The following is a 13,249-nucleotide window of genomic DNA, read 5'->3' on the forward strand; positions in this document are numbered from 1 at the left end:
TTCATTCTTTTGCATGTAGCTATCCAATTTTCCCATTCCCATTTATTGAAGAGACTGTCTTTTCTTCATTGTATATTCTTGCCTCCTGGGTCATAGACTAATTGGCCATTTAAGAATGGATTTATTTCTGGCTATCTATTTTATTGATATATATGTCTATTTATGCGCCAATAACATAGTGTTTTACTTACCATAACTTTGTAGTATATCTTGAAATCCGGGGGCACCTGGGTGGCTCAGTTGTTTAAGCATCTACCTTTGGCTTGGGTCCTAGATCAAGCTTTGCATCAGGCTCCCTGCTCAGCGGGAAGCCTGCTTCTCCCTCCACCTAATTGTACATTCTCTCTCTCTCTCTCTCTCTCTCTCTCTCTTTATTTTTTTTTTTTACAGAAATTGACCTTTATTTGTTGTACTAAAGTCTGTTTAACTTCTGATACAAAGTAAGGTTTTAGTACAGAAAATCCCAGTCTGTCAGAACAGTACCTGTGCACACTGTACCATCACAGTCCCACCCCGGCCACGGCTCAGAGAGCAGCCCCGGGGGTGCCGAGCAGGCCCCCAGCCAGCCCACCGTCTGTTGGTGGTCTGAGCTAGAGGAAGGCGTGTACCTGTGAAATGAAGGGCAGAGCTGAGGACTGACACACATCTCTGTGAACACCTGTGCAAGAAAATAGATCCCTTTAAAAAAAAAATGTCAGCTACGCTACAATCTAGTGTCTAGAATTACAAAGAATAAAATGAAATCAAAGATTTCTTGCTAGTAAAATGAAATGTTAGGAACAGTATTAAAATATAGGTCCTACCCCAGTGACACACGGAGCCCAGTACAGTACCTATTTATTAACAGGACGCACAGTTTAAGGAGGAACCACATCAAATCTTCAGCCAGAGATATCCAGCATCAGAAGTGCAAAAAAAAAAAAAAAAAAAAAAAAAAAAGGAAAAAGAAGAAAAAGAAAAAGAAAAAGAAAAAAATCCCAAAAACAAAACCCCGAAGACGTCCTTGTGGGGTACTGTTTATGCCAGGAGTGCTGTCACCGAGACTAAGTAGATCCCCAGCTTCTGAGAGTGGGGACACTCATCATGACACTTCCCCTAAGAGCTCGCAGTTCCCAGTCTGAAACATGAGCATCTTCCCATCAGAGAGAGCTGGTGTGCCTGCCCCCGTCTATGGAGTTTAAGAATTACCCTGCAAAAATTGCACTGAAAAAGGGGTCACTATTTACAGAAGCTAAGGAGGACCCAGTGGCACGTGCCAGCCCTTGGTTAACACCCTGCCCGGGACTACAGCATGGGGGTGACCCCAGGGAGCCCGGATGGCCCAGGTAGCAGGCAGATGTAACAATCGCAGACTGGACTGCGATTTTTTTTTTTTTGTAATTTAATGAACATTTATTGTACATTTCAATCAAGTGAAAGGCCCCATAGGCTGAGGGAAATACAAGTGAAAATAAGATTCAGCAGCCCCCCCCCCATCTTTCCAGAGTAGTGGATACAGGTACAAGCTACTTTGTAAGGCAGGCCTTTTTTTTTTTTTTTTTATAAGTACCATATTTAATGCACAATTAAAATATTGTGGGAATGGACAGGAGATTCACTCAGAATGAAATTTTTGCCTCAAAGACCATTGCACCTGATTTTCTGATTTATAACTGTCACAGAGCCCCAGGAGGATGGTACCCCTCCTCAACCTTAGCAGGAACAGAACTGCCTGTCCAAATGGCTGCCACGGCTCACACCCAAGCACCGGGCAGAAAAAGCACAGGTCAGACTAACCAAACTAACCAGTTGGAGAAAATAGTTTTTTTAAATTTATTTATTAATGAGAGATAGAGAGGGGGCTGGGCAGAGACACAGGCAGAGGGAGAAGCAGGCTCCATGCAGGGAGCCCGAGGTGTGACTCGTGGGGCCACCAGGGCTGCCTGAGAAAATAGTTCTAAATAAATAAAATCTTTAGAGAGAGAGAGAGAGAATATGAGTGGGGGAAGGGACAGAGGGGGAAGGAGAGGGAGAAGCAACTCCCTACTGAGCATGGAGCCCGACCCATGACTATCCCAGGACCCTGAGATCATGACTTGGGTCAAAGCCAAGAGTGGGATGCTTAACCCCCTTAGCCACCCAGGGGCTCCTCCTGGAGGAAATTTTTTTTTTTTTTCAGATGTGCATCAGTGATTTTAATAAAGAAAAACGTGGTTCTGAGAGGAAATAGCTCGCTCATGTGTAGTCGTTTAAACAAAGCAATGTGAGGTTTAGCTGAGGGTAAGGATTGCAACTGTCGAGAGCACCTTGTCTTCGGTACAGTTCAGGGTCTCTCCATTCTTAGGCACCGATAAGCCTTGTTCTTGCTTCTTTTTAGGAGGAATATAGCCACTGAGACGAGAGGCAAACTCCGTTTTTCACCAGATCGTTTTACTTTGAGCTTCCTCTTGTCAGGGTCATGCACAACAGCATGCCTAGTGAGACTTTGTTTCATTGCAGATGTTTTGCCACAGCCTTCCTGTTCACAAGGGAATGGGCGCCTCTCCCCGTGGAAAGAGAGGATGTGGCTCTGGAGGTTGAACACGGCCGTGTAGGTTCTGCTACAGCCTCCTCTTGGACACCGGCACACGTCCCTTTCTGGGGCGTGGGTTTTCATGTGCTGCTTAAGGTAATCCTTGCACTTAAACGTCTTCTGGCATACTTCACATTTTATGTCCTCTTTATGGGTTTCTCTCACATGTTTCAGAAGCTCTGTCCATGTTTTGGCCACAAAGGAACATTTGTCTTTTTGACACATACAGCCCTGGTGGAGCTTCCCGTGTGGCTTCGGCCTGCTGGGTGAGGTGAGGTGTTTCCCACACCTCCATGGGCACAAGCACACCTGGACAGCAGCTGGCTGGTGTGCTGGCACTGATGGCTTCTCAGCTGCTGGGGTTTCTTGAAGGCCTCCTTACAACCTTCAAAAGTGCATACATATTGTTTTTGTTGATTTTCATGTTTGCGTTCAAAATGTTTGTTCAGGTTTGATTTTGTGTTGAATTTCTGATCGCAGCCACTAGCTGGACAAACCAATGGCTTTTCCCCAGTGTGAATCAGAGTGTGGCGGCTGAGCTGGTAGTCCCTGACAAAGGCTTTGCCACAGCCTTCATGGTCACAAACAAATGGTCTGTTACTGGTTTGTCTTCTTTAGGGGCTATTTGGCTGTGTGCTTTCTCCGTGCTTCCTAAACGTAGCTGCACCTTGGAATCACGTGGGGATCTTTTGCACACTCCAAGCCCAGAGCAGATCCCCGACCAATGAAACCACAGTTTCTGGAGGTACAAAATAGGAGTCAGAAGTTTTGGGAACGCTCCAGGGATTGCGAGGTGCAGGAAAGTTTGGGAACCATAAATAAATATTTAAAAACCTGTAATATTTTCAGCTTTGTTCTTCTTTCTCAAGATTGTTTTGGTATCTAGGGCCTTTTGTGATTCTTTACAACATTTAGTATTATTTGTTCTAGTTTTATGAAAAATGTTATTTTGATAGAGATTGCATTGAATCATAAATTGCTTTGACTATTATCAACATTTTAACAATATTCTTCCAGTTCATGTGCATGCACTTTCTATTTGTGTTATTTTCAATTTCTTTCATCAATCATCAGTATTTTATAGTTTTCAGAGTATAATAAGCCTTTACCTCTTTTGTTACACTTATCCCTAGCTTGTTTTCTGTTTGTTTTTCATGCAACAGTAATTTGAGCTGTTCTCTTCATTTATTTTTCTGCTGCTTCACTATTATTGTATAGAAACATTAATTATTTCTGGGTATTTATTTTCTATCCTGCAGATTTGCTGAATTCATTTATTGTTTCTGGATGTTGTTTTGGGGAGTCTGTAAGGTTTTCTATGTATGTTATCTGCACATAATGAGTGTTTAACTTCTTTATCAATATGGATGATTCATTTCTTTTTCTTATGTGATTTCTGTGGCTGGGACTTCTAGTATTACGTTGAATAAAAGTGACAAGAGTGGACATTTTTGCCTTGTTCTGATCTTGGAGGAAAAGCTCTCAGTTTTTCACCATTGAGAATAATGTTAACTGTGGGTTGTGGTTTTGTTTTTGTTTTCTTTTACATATGGCCTTTATTTTGATGAGGCATTTCCTTGTAAACCCACTTTGTCGAGAATTTTTATCATAAATGGATGTCAGATTTTCACAAATGCTTTTTCAGCATCTGTTGCCAGGATCATATGATTTACATCCTTCTTTTTGTTGATGTGGTTCATCACATTGGTTGATTTGCAAATATTGAAATATTCTTGCATCTCTAGAATAATCCCCACCTGATTATGGTGCATAATCCTTGTAATGTTTTGTTAAATATTGTTTTTGCTATTTTATTAAGGATTCTTGCATCTGTATTTATCAGGATATTGGCCTGTAGTTTTCTTTTGTGGTGTCTCTCTGGTTTTGGTATTAAAGTAATGGTGGCTTTATAGACTCTATTTGGAGGCTTTCCTTCCACTTCTATTTTTTTGGAGTAGTTTGTGCTGAATATGCATTAACTCTTCTTTAAATGTTTGATAGAATTCACCTGTAAATACATTTGGTCCTTGACTTTTACTTTTTTGGTAGTTTTTTGGTTACTGATTTAATTTTGTTACTAGTAATTGTTCTGTTTGGACTTTTTATTTCTTCCTGAATCAGTTTTGGAAGACTGTATATTTCTAGAAATTTATCCATTTATTCTAGGTTATCTAGTTGTTGGCAAATAATTTTTGTAGTATTATCTTATAATCCCTTGTTTTTCTGTGGTGTCAGTTGTTAATTCTCTCTTTTGTTTCTGATTTTATTTATTTGAGCTTTCTCTCTCTCTTTTTTTTTTTTTTGTGTTCTTGATGAGTCAGGGTGCAAGTTTATTAATTTTGTTAATATTGAACATATTTTAATTGCAAAATTAAATGAGACCAATATTAAACCTATGTCTCAGTTTATTTTCCAAGTTACAGAACTCTGAAACCTGAGTATTATCTTCTACACTAATGATGCTTCAAATTTATGCACTCAACATAAACCTCAGGGGGTATTACCAAGTCTTTTCTATAAACTTATCACAAAAACATCATGTAAAGATTTGACTTACCCTGACTAGATAAGATGTGTAATTTCATGCATAATATTTATCCAGTAAGTCAAGTTCATATCAAAACCTGGAACAATTTGAACTGATGTCTTATTAATCCTCAGTAATCTTAAATTTTAAGTAAAAGACCAATGATAATTAAAATAGTTACTGCTGATAAATGCCATTATTAATTTAACAGCTTATTTTTTGCTTCAGGGCATTTTTACCCAAATATTCCCTGCTTATTTATAGATGCTACTTCATTCATCTACTTTACAGAGACAGGCACTCTTAAAATTTTAGCTGTTGTCAGTAAAATTAATTCATATTTTTTTTTTTCATTTTTTTTCTCACCTATTCAGAAAACGTTCTCAACCAAGTATATAAAGACATGTATTTCTGTTTTGGATTTTTTTTTTTAATTTTAGGACATTTTTCAAAACTTGAATTTTGAGGATCAACTTCCAGAAGTGCTCCTTATATTAGAAATATGCTTATATTAAATCAGTAAATGTTGAGTTTCAGTTATATGATTAAGAAAATATTAGCCAATGGGTATAGCCAATATCAAACTTCTTCCTGGTACAATGACAATGGCCTGTTTTGTTTGTTTGTTCTTTGTTTGTATTTCAGCAACTTAACACTTTAGAATGATCAAGCCCATTACCTAGTAACACTCACTTACCTATGGAACAAAATCCTGAAAATTCAGTGTTTTTTTTTTTTTTTTTTTTTAATGTCTTTAGTCCAGTTAAATGCTGTGGTCAGGGGCACCTGGGTGGCTCAGTGGTTGAGCATCTGCCTTTGGCTCAGCTCATGATCCCGAGGTACTGGGATTGAGTCTTGCATCAAACTCCCTGTGGAGAGCCTGCTTCTCCCTTTGCCTATGTCTCCTCTCTCTGTGTGTCTATCATGAATAAATAAATAAAATCTTTTAAAAAAATTAGAAAATATGCTCTAGTCAAAGTTGAGATGTTTCTTGAAAAGTACAGTTCTGCTTTACACTGAATTAAATACTTTTTTACACTTTTTCTTTGTAGAAGAAATTAAACATATATTTTTAATTTAAAAATTAATTGCAATATAATTTATATACAGTTCTGTTTCCCATGGGAAACACAGTTCTGTGTGCAATGTAGTGATTCAACAATTCTACATATTACTCAGTGCTCATCATGATTAGTATACTCTTAATTTCCTTCATCTATTTCAATCATCCCTTACCCACCTCCTCTCTACTAACCATCAGTTTATTCTCTATATTTAAGAGTCTGCATTTTTGCCTTTTTCTTTGTTTTACAGATTCCTAAACTCTACATATGAATGAAATCATATGGTATTTCTCATTTTCTGACTAAATTCACTTGGCATTATACCCTCTAAATCTAGCCATGTTGTTGCAGATGGCAAGGTTTCATTTTTTATGACTAAGTAATATTCCATTTTATATATGCATGTGCTACCTGTTCTTTATCCATTCATTTATCATGGACACTTGGGTTGCTTCTATACTTTAGCTATAATAAATAATGCTGCAGTAAACATAGAGGCACATATATCTTTTCAAATTAGAGTTTTCATATTCCTTGTGTAAATACCCAGTAGTAGAATTACTGGACCATGTGGTAATTATATTTTTATGTTTTTGAGGAATCTTCAAACTGTTTTCCACAGTAACTGCACCAGTTTGCATTCCTACCAACAGTATATAAGGGTTCCTTTTTCTTCACATCCTTGCCAACACTTATTTCTTGTGCATTTTACTTTAGCTATTCTTACAGGTCTGAAGTCATATCACATTGTGGTTTTGATTTGCATTTCCCTGCTGATGAGTGATGTTGAGCATTTTTTTCCTGTGTCTGTTGGCCATTCATATGTCTTCCTTAGAAAAATATCTGTTTGTATTTTCTGCTTTTTTTTTAAATTGGATTTTATTTTGGTGTTAACTTGTGTTGGTTCTTTATATATTTTGGATACTAACCCTTTATTGGATTGTCATTTTCAAATACTTTCTCCCATCCAGTAGGTTGTCTTTAGTTTTGTTGATTATTTCCTTTGCTGTGCAGAAGCTTTTTATTTTGATGTAGTACCAATAGTTTTATTTCTTCCTTTTGCCTCTCTTGCCTTAGAAGACATGTCTAGAAATATGTTGCTATGGCCAATAGAAGAGAAATTACTGCCTGTGCTCTCTTCTAGGATTTTTATGGTTTCAGGTCTCACATTTAGGTCTTAAATCCATTCTGAGTTTCTTTTTGTGTGTGTAGTGTTAGAAAGTGGTGCAGTTTCATTCTTTTGCATATAGCTCAAACATATACTTTTCATTTTAACAATACAAAATCAACCAAGACATAAGAATTGGTGAGTGCTAAGCAAGTTAGAATTTATATAATTTTCAATGTAAGAGGTAGAAATTTCATACCAAATAAAACTGAATGGGAAAGAACAAGCAGATAAATGGTTGTTTTCCCTGAAACTTTTATGAATGTTTCAAAACAAAATTTCAATATAAACTAGTTCTCATTGCTCTAGTAAAGGCATTATAAATAAGAATCTCACTCCATAAGTGCAATTGCTATCTCTGCATTTTTATAGGGCAGGATGTATGTATGAATAGGTGGATTGAATATGACTGTGCATCAAACACTTTCCCTATCTGCATTCTCTTTGGAAGATAGTAAATAAACCACTAACTTTTTACATTATTACTCTAAATGAAATTACTTAGTTATTACTCTAAGTGAAGTTAATTGGCCTGAAAAAGAGTAGCTCATGAGGAGCTGCAAACTCTTTAAGAGGTCAGCCTAGTAGGTTTGCTCCATAGCAATAGTAGCGACTATTCAACAAGATATACCTCTCAGTATGTTTCAATGTGATACAATACAGATATGAGCAATAAGCAGTGAGTCACACTCTTGCCTCTTAATACCAGCAAAACAACAAGAGGTTAATTCTAGTTTTCTGTCCACTCTAGTTAATGTTGGCTGATGAAAATTTGCTAACTAGTTTTGCTAACTAGTTTCAATTTAAATCTGTGGCTAAACTCAGTTGGGCTTTAGTGCTGCTTGACGTTTCTATCACATATATAAAACATTTGGTCCACTTATTCTTCTGTTCTCCTAAAAATTTATTTCATATCTCTATTCTTTCCAAATCCCCATTTCTTCAAATTCCCTACTCACTCTCAGCTGAAGAGTTTATTTATTTCACTGGTAAAACAAAAGCCATAAGAAAAGAACTGATGTAGTGTTCTTTTTTCAGTTTTTGTTTTACCAGTGAAATAAGAAGTCTTCAAACTGTGACTGAAGCAATGAGTTCCCCCTCCCCCGACTTTTATATTTTTTAACCTATATAAAAGTCTGTGAGGACAAAGTGCTGAGATGCCATGGAAGCTCCTTAGTAATTACAGAATTGTATTCCTCTTTTCTGCTTTCCTGTTCTTGATAAATGGCTTATACTCTCAAGTTTGACTCTGGGCATTAAGTGATTACAAGATTTCCAATGATAATTTCTGAATTCCAAGCAGAAATAGAAAGGACAAAAAGAAAAGTACATATCCCCTACTAAATCAGCTCCCTTTAAAAGAATTCACAAGAAGCCTACACTCATTCTCTTTACTTATAGTTTATCATCTCTCCATTTCATGGAAGACTGGGCACAGGGTAATGCTCATAACAGAGGGAGTCTATGTCTGTGAAAGATAGGACAATGGATATTGGATTAGCAGCTAGTAATGTCTATGACAGTTACCTGTGTGTCAAAATCTTCACACTTGACCTTAGGCCAAAGTCTGAGAAATAATAAAATCTTGATTTAAAATATGAGGTCACGGGGCAGTTCCAGTGGCTCAGTGGTTTAGTGCTGCCATCAGCCCAGGGTTTGATCCTGGAGGCCCCAGGCTTGAGTCCCACGTCAGGTTCCCTGCATGGAGCCTACTTCTCTCTCTGCCTGTGTCTCGGCCTTTCTCTCTCTGTGTCTCTCATGAATAAATAAATAAAATATTTAAAAACAAACAAAAAAAATAAAAAAAACAAAAAACAAAATATGAGGTCACTGAATAATCCTTTCCATCTCATCTGGATATTGTTTTATATGAGGAGAAGGAAGGTATAAAGTAGAACACAATGTATCTCGTCTCTCTTTTTTTTTTTTAATGTTCATAACAGCTTTATTTGTGACAGCCAAAAGCTGGAAACAACCCAAATGTCCATCAGTAGGTGGATGGAAAAATCTATCCAATCAGATACTAATCAGATACGGGGAAAAAACGAAGAGCTTTTTAAAAAAGCCCTCTTGAACACATACTGCATCGACAAATCTGAAAATAATTATAGTGAGTGAAATAAGCCTAATTTTTAAGAGGGTACATATTACACAATTCAATTATATTAAATCCTAGGAGATGCGAACTAATGTACAGTGTCAGAGCAATTCAGTGCTTGCTGGGGAATGGAGGAATGGGTGGTATGTTGGGGTAGGGGAGCAGGGTAACAAAGGGGGATGAGGACACTTGGAAATGATGGGTAAGTACAGAATCTTGGCGGCAGTGATGATTTCATTTTCGTGCATACAGATGTCAACACTTACCACACCGTACACTTTAAATACATGCAGTTTACTGTATGTCAAGTATACCTGGGTGAGGCTCCTAAAATATTAATGGGGGGTAGGAGAGGTGGCTAAGGATGCCTGGCTGGCTGGTAAAACATGTGACTCAAGGTTGTGAGTTCAAGCCCCACTTTGGGTATAGAGGTTACTTAAAAATAAAATCTTGAAGAAAAAACATTGATGAGCTCTACATTCTAGGGATTCCAGCTCATATACACCCAATATACAATAGTAGAGAATGTACAGGAAAATCAATCTCTCTCTCTCTCTCTCTCTCTCACACACACACACGCACACACACACACACACACCTTTCCCAATCAGAAAAGAGGAGGACAGAAAACATGCCAGGCACTGACTCAGAACAATGCTCAAAACCCATTTATGAGGTCTCTTACCTTGGTAATAGAATAAGGACTTTGTTTTCCTCTGTACATGTGTCTCTGCATCATAAATAAAATGTTTCTTCACTATTAATTACCTTTGTAATTCATTGTGAGATGCTTATTGAGGAAGAAGGGGTTTTACAGGACATTTCACACTTCAAAGAGTATTTTAGTTTTGGGAGTTTATGATTGTTCTGAGGGCTGTATCACATGCAAAGGTAGGTGTGTGTGTGTGTGTGTGTGTGTGTGTGTGTGTGTAAGGGGGGTGGTAGACAAGGAGAGCCAAGTTTTAAATATTTTTGTAGTTAATATTCTCAAAATCCTATAAGGTTGCCTTTACTTTCTGGGCAATTCCTTGTGTGACTAATTACAACCAAGAAGTTGTCTAGATACAGCTTTTGAAGCACAAAGATTCTCATGTTTTACTTACTGACAATTATGTTCCATTTATCTTCTCAAGCCTCATATTGGCAGTTATCCTGAAACTATATAAAACTATAATTAAGAAGAAAATATTTTAATATGGTCATCATGGGTAAGCTCAATCTCAATATATGGCAGGGATTATCAGTGGAAGATGCCTTAAGTCTATTGCATACGGTTTCTCTCCTGGTAAGATTAATTTTCTGCAATAACTGCTTTAAGAGCTCCAGTTTGGGCTACAGAACAGTAACAGTTGGCTTTTTTCCCTGTGCTTGGCTCCAAATTATAGGACTCTCGATGAACTCTGATTGTAGGGCATGGGCAGAGTACATCCCCACTATCAAAACAGTTATTTCCTTTCATTTTTGCTTGCAACCTTGATAACTTTATCTGAATTCATGTTTTTCTTGAAGAACTTTACTGAATAAAGCCTAAAGGAGGTATCATATAGAATGCTCTAAACATTTCTTATCATTTTCTTTAGTTTCAAATTCTCAGTAAACATGCAGTCTGCTTTTAAATATACACAAAGTAAAGGTTTGACCAAATATTACTTAGTAGTAGTAGTAGTAGTAGTAGTACTAGTAGTACTAATACATCGACTCTTTCTTGGTTTATACCTATGTGATGCCTCCTCACTACCTTTGTTCAGTCACATTTTACTTTGTGTCACTACAAACCTCTCACTTACAAATTATGTCTACTAAAAAAATTGTGTTTAGTAAACACCAGAAACATGCATAAATAAGTTAGAAGTTTATTTTTCTTTCTTTTTTTTTTTCTTAAAGATTTTTATTTATTTATTCATGAGAGACAGAGAGGCAGAGACATAGGCAGAGGAAGAAGCAGACTCCATGCAGGGGAGCCCGACATAGGTACTCGATTCCGTGTCTCCAGGCTCACAGCTTGGGCTGAAGGCAGCGCTGAACTGCTGAGCCACACGAGCTGCCCCTTATTTTTCTTTCAAGTAAAACATACCCGGAAGAAGGTAGTTCATGTTTGCTTCTGGTGTCTTCATACTAGAAATGAATGAGTGTCTTCTATTCTCTGTGTATCAGAGAGACAAGATTCCTGATGAAGATTCAGTCTACTCTTCCTCGTTCTAAGGAAGTAGACAGAAGGATGGGTAAAGGAGAAAAGGCTCTGTTTAACTGATCACAGACAATGAATCATGCTTACTCTCAGTAGCAAAAGCTATTGCAAGAGTGGCTGTGACATTTAACTTTAAAAATATTGTCCAACCCAGTAAAACAAGGATTATTCAATAATTAAGGAGTGATTGCTTATTCAAAAGAGTACATAACCCCATCATCACATCTGCATGTATACTCACTCTGCTTTATCTAAATGAATATTTAGGCTCCTCATGAAAATTTTTGCAATATATTAGCATTATATTTAATGTTTCTGTATGTTGGCTATTTTAAATAATGCTAAATTGGAAATGGGAATACATATCCTTTGAATTAGTGTTATCATTTTCTTCTGATAAATACTCAGAAGCAGAATTGCTGGATTATATGGTAAATTATAGTTCTATTTTTTTAATGTTTTCAGAAACCTCCATACTTCTTTCCATAGTGGCTGCACCATTTTGCATTCCCATTAAAAGTGCACAAGGGTTCCCTTTTTTCCACACCCTCACCAACACTTGTTATTTTTTGTTTTTGGGTTGTGCTTGTTTTGTTTAATATATAAGGGCCATTCTGACAGATGTGGTGATAACTCATGCAGTTTTGATTTGCATTTCCTTGATGAGTGTCTTTTCATGTACTTGTTGGCTATCTTTATGTCTTTTTTGGAAAAACGTCTATTTAGATTGATTATTGTTGTTTTCTATTTAGTTGTATGAGTTCTTTATATATTTTGGATATTGGGATCCCTGGGTGGCGCAGCGGTTTGGCGCCTGCCTTTGGCCCAGGGCACGATCCTGGAGACCCGGGATCGAATCCCACGTCGGGCTCCCGGTGCATGGAGCCTGCTTCTCCCTCTGCCTGTGTCTCTGCCTCTCTCTCTCTCTCTGTGACTATCATAAATAAATAAAAATTAAAAAAAAAATCTTTAAAAAGAAAAAGAAGAAAAAAAAAACATTCATTATCTATGAAGCCTATTATACTGTCCCTTTGCATGTTTGTTCTCATCTCTTCCCTGTTCCTGTTCAGCTCTGTTCTGTATGTCAGCTTTCTCCAATTTCCAGGCTTCTTTGAAAATTGGCTTCCTGGTAGGTACAGCCAGTGGAAGCTGTCAGCAGAATCTTGGAGGTTGGGAGGACCATGAAGCTTGCTCTCTCTAAGGTGGTATGTCCAGCAATGACTCTATCTGTTTGTTTGTTTGTTTTAAACTACAAAAGACAGTTCCTTTGTGATCACAGTTTCTATAGGGAATCTCCCTATTTCCCACTCTCATTATGGTTCTAGCAGTTTCTGGAAAACCTCAGTTTCTGAGCACGGGTAAAAATTATTTCCTTCTAGGGACACCTGGGTGGCTCAGTGGTTGCGCATCTATCTTTGACTCGGTCCTGGGATCAAGTCCCCATCGGGCTCCCTGCATGGAGCCTGCTTCTCCCTCTGCCTGTGTCTCTGCTTCTCTCTCTTTCTCTCCCTCTTTCTCTCTGTACTCTCATGAATAAATAAATAAAATCTAAAAAAAAATTTATTTCCTTCCATTGTTTCATCAAAAGTAAGTGGCAGAGGTTTTTGGTTTTTGCTAAATGCTGCTTTTCTCACTTCTCTGGTTGCTCTTCCA

The 13,249-nt window shown here is 37.5% G+C and overlaps 1 pseudogene; it reads right to left on the bottom strand.

Moving 5' to 3' along the window:
• Nucleotides 1-2,141: 2,141 nt before the first annotated feature.
• LOC121476755 overlaps nt 2,142-13,249 on the bottom strand; it is a 68,350-nt pseudogene continuing 57,242 nt past the window's right edge.

The sequence above is a fragment of the Vulpes lagopus genome, chromosome 16 (assembly GCF_018345385.1).
Source record: "Vulpes lagopus strain Blue_001 chromosome 16, ASM1834538v1, whole genome shotgun sequence".
Classification (NCBI taxonomy): Eukaryota; Metazoa; Chordata; class Mammalia; order Carnivora; family Canidae; genus Vulpes; species Vulpes lagopus.